Source organism: Papilio machaon, chromosome 9 (genome assembly GCF_912999745.1).
Source record: "Papilio machaon chromosome 9, ilPapMach1.1, whole genome shotgun sequence".
NCBI lineage: Eukaryota > Metazoa > Arthropoda > Insecta > Lepidoptera > Papilionidae > Papilio > Papilio machaon.
In genome coordinates this window covers 7,999,366-8,007,355 of record NC_059994.1, presented here as the reverse complement: position 1 = coordinate 8,007,355, position 7,990 = coordinate 7,999,366, and the positions used below count along the sequence as shown (strand labels likewise).

The 7,990-nt window shown below is 33.2% G+C and overlaps 1 protein-coding gene across 1 annotated transcript in view; it reads left to right on the top strand.

The window, feature by feature from the left end:
- The first annotated feature begins 317 nt into the window (after window positions 1–317).
- LOC106711851 (adenomatous polyposis coli protein) overlaps window positions 318–7,990 on the top strand; it is a 49,632-nt gene continuing 41,959 nt past the window's right edge. The window contains exons 1-2 of the mRNA XM_014504259.2: window positions 318–389; window positions 586–643. The gene's annotated coding sequence lies outside the window, so the exon portion shown is untranslated. The remainder of the gene's footprint in view (window positions 390–585; window positions 644–7,990) is intronic.

Below are 7,990 nucleotides of genomic sequence, written 5' to 3'. Positions count from 1 at the left end.
TAAAATAAAACTGTCAAAGTTACATCAAAAGTAGTGAAAATAAATAACCTAAGTACGATGTTATTTATTCAAAACTACCAGTCTCCGCAACTTTTAACTTTGGGTAGTCAGTCCTTAGATATAATTGTGTTCGCCATAAAAGCTAAAATCGCCAACTCGACCGTCAATAATGTATATTTCAACCCATTCCTCTTATGAAATGTTACAGAGCATGTTAAAACAAATGAATTTGTATCAAACACAAACTTACAGAATAATATGAAAAGTAGTAATATCTATTTTTGTTTTTTTTAATTATCTATAATATTTGTTTCACAGGCGGGGGCAGGTGGCGTTGGCGCATCTCTCTGAGAGCGCCGCGCTTTGCGCCCCCTCCCAATACCTGCTAGGTAAGTTTCAATCTCATTTGTATATCAGACAGATGGGTAATTGCTATTGCTGGTGTATGTGTGTATATGTTGGTCCTATTGCAACCTTCTATAGACCAAATTGCTTGACTGATTTTGAAGATTAAGGTTTTAATTTGGATTCTTCTACAGAATTTCGTTTTGATTATAGATGTTTGAACAAATATCTTTATTTCAGGTGTATAATTACAAAACGCTGAGGTGCCCATGGATCTTCAACCGACTTATATCAAAAGGTTAGTCCGTTCAGCTCAATTTTTTACCTATTCAAATAGCTATTAGTTACATATTAATATATAATACATCATCAGCCTACTATATATCCCCACTGTGGGGCTTGTAGCCTACCTTAATTTAGGGGTGTCTAGGCATAGTCAACCACACTGGCCCAGTGCGGGTTGCTATAATTATTGTGCAATTAATATTAAGTGAAATAATAAAAAATGTATTAGTTATTTTACAATTGAAGTAACAATGCGTTTTTCGGTACCGAAAAATTCTGATTAAAACACAGAAGACATTGCATTATGTGCTGTGCAAAAATTTGAGCTCTGCGTATTTTTTTTTTGTTATCTATAACCTTGAAATGTGACACTCATATTCTTGTCTGTTTACTTTTAACATTTTATAATAACCTTTACCTACTTTCTTTTTAATTAATTTAGAATCTTTATCTTTCAGTATTCTTTGGTTATATTAACAAAAGAGAATATAATGTTTTATATAATAAAAAAAATTCCGTTGCCACTTACGGGTGTTTCCCGTTGGACCAATCGGTTTACCGTTCAATCAGCTCAATGGGAATTATTTTCCCATTGTGCCAATTGATTCTATGAATTCGATTAAAAACATCCATACAGAAACATTATTAACAATGTTTTTTCTGGAAGAACCATAGAGAATCCATGGTCATTTAAATACACTGTGCTATTTTTTTTATATACATTTGCGAAGTTATGTTAATTGCTTTATACATATTCATCAATTTGAAAAAATATTAATTTTGTCAGTATATATTTTTATATGAAAACGCATGTACTACTAGCATTTTACTCAGGAGAATAGTATATTAAAGTGGTTAGAGTATCAAAAGGTATTAAATCTAAACTGTCGAAATGAAAAACTGGTCTAGACTGGCTCCACAGACGTTGTAAACTATCGTTACGACTTTATTTTACGGATATACAAAGTAAGCCGCGAAATTCCACTGCTATTATTACTATATTGTTGTCTTTGTTTTCTTCAAAGATAATAAGAGGGATGACTAAATAATTTTACACAATCATTTCGACAATGGAAACCGACATTAATAAAATATTAACTATCTTTGGGTTAAAAAAAAAAGACAGAAAATACATCCGGTGAATAATATATACATTGTAACAGCACAGTGTAGTGAATTACGAGACAATAAAAAAGACGCACAGAGTATTGAAGTTAAGTGTAGTCATAAAGTGCATTTTATTCGATTGGGCGTCCAGAAGCAACCGGTAACCATAGCAACGGGGATCGATACGTCACGGGTACGGCGAACGTGTGGGTACGATTGCGGCAAAAGTCGCCGATAGTGAGGGGACTGACTGGTCTTAATAAACGAACTGAATTTTATACCGACTCAGTAAGTCGGTATAAAATTGAGTCGGTTTTGAGTATCGGCTGTTTGACGGTTTTAAATGTTTATGTTTTTGTAGCTACTTTTGACACTCGATGGACACCAAGTAAGGTACTGTCGGTTTTTTTTTTTGTCTGAGTCGTCACTGTTTGTCTTGAAGAGGCATTTACAGCTTCACCGGGCTTGAGGTGGACGGGCGCAGATGGCGCTTAGCCTAAACCTCGTTTATGAGTAACTGGGCTCGAGGGCTCCCTCAGGAGCCTCGGCTCGGGCTGTTACTTCGTTATTATTACCGGATTGGGGTACTGTCGGACATCACTAATAATGCATAGAGGAATGGCTATTACTTTTAACGTACGTATACGAAGCTACGAACATAAATAAGACATGAAAGAAATACAGCTTTCCGATAGCTATTGTTATTACATAGAGTAAAAATGTTAGTTAAAGAAACAGCAGATAACCAATGGTTCGAGATCGTATATTGATTTTGGCCGTAGACTGATTGTTTTAGAATTAATCTATTTTGAAGTTTATTGCGTACTAGCCCACGACTCTGTCCGCGCGTCATAAAAAAAAAATTATAAGTAGCCTATGTGTTCTTCCAGACTATGTTCTACAACCTTGTTAAATTTCATCAAGATCCGTTGAACCCTTTTAGAGATACCTTCAAACAAACAATCCATCTTAATATTCGTATTTATAATATTAGTAAGGTCTATCACTGACATCATTGAGCACTTGAATACAGCTATGTCTGTACATCCCGTTCGTAACGAGTGTGGTTGTGTTGGGCCATTGTTTGCGATTATTCTCCGTTCGTTAGTATTTAGTATGCGATGCCGCAGGCTTCCTACGCCAGTGCGTGACTCCAATGTCAATACTAAACACTTGAAGCTCACCGATATCTCTAATTGGAACTCACTGTACTTTGATTTATCATTTTGTTTTTTCAAGCTTTAAATCTAAAGGTTTCTAGTGTTGCAAAAGTCTATGTAGACTTGTACGTTTTGTAATAAAAATATCAAAGAACGGCATCTATTGTTCAAAATTAATAATAAATTCCACACATATTTGTGAATTGTAACCTTCACAACCTCTGTACATCCCACTATATTGTGCATCGAATTAAAATTTCATCGCTAAAGCTTTAAAAAATGCTTTTAAATATAATTTTGCAATCATTTTGTTTTAGAGTTACATAAGTATTTAGATATCCACCTGCAATACAAACACAAAATATTAAATATCATATTTGAAAACTCCACGAACTTATTTACAATTAAAAACCATAATAATTAATACATATAACCTATGTCATTATTAGTCAACAAGACAAACAAATCCGTTGTTAAAATAAATACGATTACGACATTCTGTTCTCTATAATAGAGTTTACTATGAAAGCACCATTGTTCAGAATAGTATGCATGATGTCAGGCAAATTATACTCGGGTATGGCCTGGAGCGGTCACAGCCTAATGAAACACCCGTAGCGTGATGTAGAACAACGCCATCTATCGACCGTGATACTATTCAATTTTCCCTCCGACCTCACCTCGTTGCAAACAAAGACAATCATTCGAATATCTATTGTAATGTGAACAAAATAAAGTTCAATTTTGTTATTTCAGAGGTGGTATAGATCGTTTCTACTTTCAGCAATCGATGTACTTTGAATATTACAGTTAGCTTTCAAAAGTGACTGTATGCACATTGTATAAGGTTGAAATTCGTTTGAACTTCAGTGTTAATACGCAGCCTCCCCTAGGGCGGCGTTCGATCCTTCCAGTCGCCTAGCCGGCGTGGCCCGGACACGTCCCCGGAAGGAAAAACCGTGACTATACAAACCAGTAAATAACTCTACTCTTTCCTTCTCCTTCGAAGGAAAAACAGTGGAGTAAGTTTTACAAGTTTTAATTTCGCGTTTTTAGCTGCAGTGGTTATAAGCGTTGAAAAATTTATTAATAAAATAACTTTGGCTTTAAGTGTCAAGTGATACGTGAATTTATTTTATAAATATTATTCTTAAATTTAACTTAAGCTTAGTATTAGGTGTGGATCAATATTGTTAATACGGGCCGGGCTGAAAAGGTACGGTTTTGTGTTGGATATGACCGTGTGGCTTGTAGCTAGGTGCGACTGCTTCCGTCTTTGTGGAAAAATGGTGCTTTCTCAAAATGGTTTTTTTTTTCAGTGAATAATCGGTTATATAAATTTTCAGACTCTAAACCGTCGACTACTATATCACGACAAATTTTATATGAATCATTTGAACATTAAAATTTAGGAAAAATTATCATGTTATGAATAATTCTGGGCTTGTACTGTGTTGTGTGAATATGAGTTGGTTCACAAATTAACTGAATTAAGGTCACATTGTTTACAAATGACAAAATACTGACGTCTTATAGCAAAGATAGTATTTCTACAGCATAAAGATAGAATAATGTTCATTATAATTAGAAAATTACTTGTCTTGTCTAAATATGTTTCTACAACATGTATGACATCAGAAATAATTCTTCTGTAAATATTTTGATGAGATGATTGGTGTGAATTTCAACCAAATAAATCATACTTCTTAACATCTTATTAATTTTATAAATGCAAAAGTTGAGATGGATTTCTAGAATGCTTTCCATGGATTCCAGGATTTTAGAAGTTGTCTTCACAATGGCTATAGGAATTTCGCTTGAAATTTGGCATAGATTTAGAACATAGTCCGGCAAAACACATAAGCTTCTAATATAGTTTTTTTTTAATATCGTGCTGATTGAGTCGCAGGTGACAGCTAATATGTGTACAATCCTAAGTTGTACAAAACGAGTATTAATTCCGTGTCAGCTTGTACTTATGAGGGTTCTGTTACAAAGCAATCCACAAACATTTTTACAAAATTAGACTCTAAGTTTGATATAATATTAATGTTTATTAATCTATATGTTGTTAAAAGTCGGAAAGATATTTTTTAAAATTCGCATTATGTAAAGTACATAGTATTAAATTTTGTTAGACATTCGACAAATATTTATTACAAGGTTGAAACCAACGCAGTACGTGGGATTAATATGAGTACCAAAGTATCGTCTGCCAACACAAAGACGCATAGCTTTAACGCTATTGATTGGCTAAGGGATAAGCAGGGGGGATGCGGGGTGAAGGTCGCAGAGTGCAGCCCAGGGTTTATGTAAAAATTCACGGACGCTGCGTGTTTGGAAAACATATTTTGTCGGTTTCATTTTAATGTTTTGGTCTTATGTAATATTTTTAAAGGTCATTTTTTATTGGATCTTAATTTAATTGGGATTATAAACAACGGCGCTCGTGTTTAAGTGAAAACATAGATTTATAAAATTACATTTGTCTGGAAAAGTTAGTAATAATATTCAGCTTAGTCAAAGTACAGACAGCTGTTGTTTATATGCTGTTCGTAAGAAACGGGATTCTTAGATACGATTAGGCTGTTTGAGCTCCCGATCCCGAAAGAATCTCGTTTTTTACGAACAGTATATAAGTAGAAATCACCTTATCAAACAAAATATCCCAATAAAAATATCAATCAATCAAATATATAGAAAATATATATTTTTCCTTAATTTTAAAACGTAAAAAAAATCTGACGTTTTTGTGGATGAAATAGCGCCATCTATTAGCTCCACTTTAAAACAAAGATTTTACAATATTCAAATGATTAATTTATGGTACACAAACTGTAATGTTATATTTTCTGTTTTAGAATATACTCGTAAAAATAGAAAAAAATATTTAACAATGTAAAAAAAGTTACATCGAGTGAGATTCGAACTCGTTTCTCACATAAGTTAGTATTTCATTTCTGACGTTCAATGTATTTTTTAATTGTATTTTTTTGCCGATTACATACTGTGACACTCCAGGGCAGAAGACCAGTAGAAGACCTTAAGCGTCAAAATTGGTTCAGTCTGTTTGGCACTAGACAGTCACAATGAAATTTACATACATAGAAACAAACTTACACAAATGTGACCCTGTGTTTACCCTTTTTCCAGTCGGATATTATTCAAATAAACTAGCACATGTTTTTTTTCTAATACAGTCTAAGCTTCTATGCATTTGTTTTAGAGAGATTAATGTTAGAAAACTTTACTCCGATAACAAAAAACTATTATGAGGGTATACTAATTAAAACATTTTCTATATACGAGTAATATACACATAAAAAAATGAATGGTTATCGTCACACCCGCATTTAAGTTTATGAATACAAAAAACGCATTCCGTTATTTGTCTGTCGAGCGTTTTTTTAACTGATTAAATAACAATAATACTGATTGTTATATGAGAAATGAAAGCAGTATTACAATCTTACTAATTTTAGAATTGAGTAAGTTTAGATGGATGTTTGTTTGAAGGTATCCGGAACGGCTTAACGGCTTGATCAAATTTGGCATAGATGTAGAACATAGTCTGTAAGAACTAAGAACACATAGGTTTTTTTCTTTATTAACTTTTTTATTTATCGCGGACAGAGTCGGGTTTGTAAGCTAGTAATAATATACATGCAACTATGACTTCGAAACATTCGTTCATTATCTAAAATGTTTTTTATCATCTCTGCACTTACTTCTTTTCCTATTTACAATTTACCGTGAATTTCTGCAATCAAAATCTCTGTATAAAATATATCGTCATCCCTGTCCAACTTTTGCTTCGAGAAAACCACAGTTAAACATATAGGTTAAGCGACACATAACTGCGTATTTAAACTTTTTTTTTCTTGTCATGCCATGAAATAAACTACGTCTGTGTCCTAAATTCAAGACATTTCAAAGCTTTGCTTCGCTAAACTAAACGTCTTACATATTTAGACAATCGTGTGTGATATTGTCTAGATCTTTTTAGATGTGACATGTATGCATGGGTGTGTGTTTTATACAAAAATAAAGAAAATTTTATTTTTTATTTTTGAGAGAATTACATATAATTCAGGTGTAATATAATTTGATTACATAAGCAAATGGTTAGAAATGACGCACACTGCACCAAATTCTGCACAAATAGACAACTGTGCTGTCGCCAATTCTTAGCGCTATTACCCCACTCTTTGTTTTCTATCTTATGCCAATTGCACAAAGTGTCTGAAAGTTTTTATGAGCAAAGTTTTGATGGAATCTGAATTTACTGCTAATATAGTAAGTGTATGTACCTAAATTATGTCTATATTTTTTCAAATAATAAAATGCTAGATCTATGTAAATGTAATATTAAGACATTTGAGAGTTGTGACCCCGCATATATAACCGGAAGTGCTGTAAATTAGAACACGGAAGTGAGTTCCCAAGAATAGGGCTGACAAATATTGATTTAACAGATTAAAAGAAAACAATTCTCAAATTTTACTGACTGTCAGAAGTGTATCTTGTCATAGCAGTACGTTTATATGTATTTCTAATATTTTATTAATATACAAACTTATTTGAATACAAGTCTTTAGGGACCTACAACTAGCCTTCAATAGTAATTTAACTTAACCTTTGCTCTGTAAAAATTATTTACATTATAACCTTACCTTTTATATCACATGGCAGGAGCTTTGTTAATTCAGTACATTAATTTGTGACGTCACATAGCCATCAGTGACAACCCTAAATCCAGGGCTTGCCGCGTACGTTAATTACTAAGACACACCCACAAAGGGTCGCCGACCTAATCGCTTCGAGGGACGTAGCCCTGTGACATGATGAGTTTTTCGTTCCCCTATTTCAGTAGGGCAAGAAAACATTCTTATTTTCATGTAGTTAACAGAAAATTGTGCGAAGCAAAGAAATATTTTCTCCTAATAAATGAACCATATTCATAGTATAAAGTAATCTCTTTTACATCTGTTATGTAGATATTAATTCAAACTAGTAAGAATATTTAGCGATGCCGGAGCAAGTCGCGTTAATACGTATTATAAAGAAGCTCAATGAAGCACATCTTATGAGGT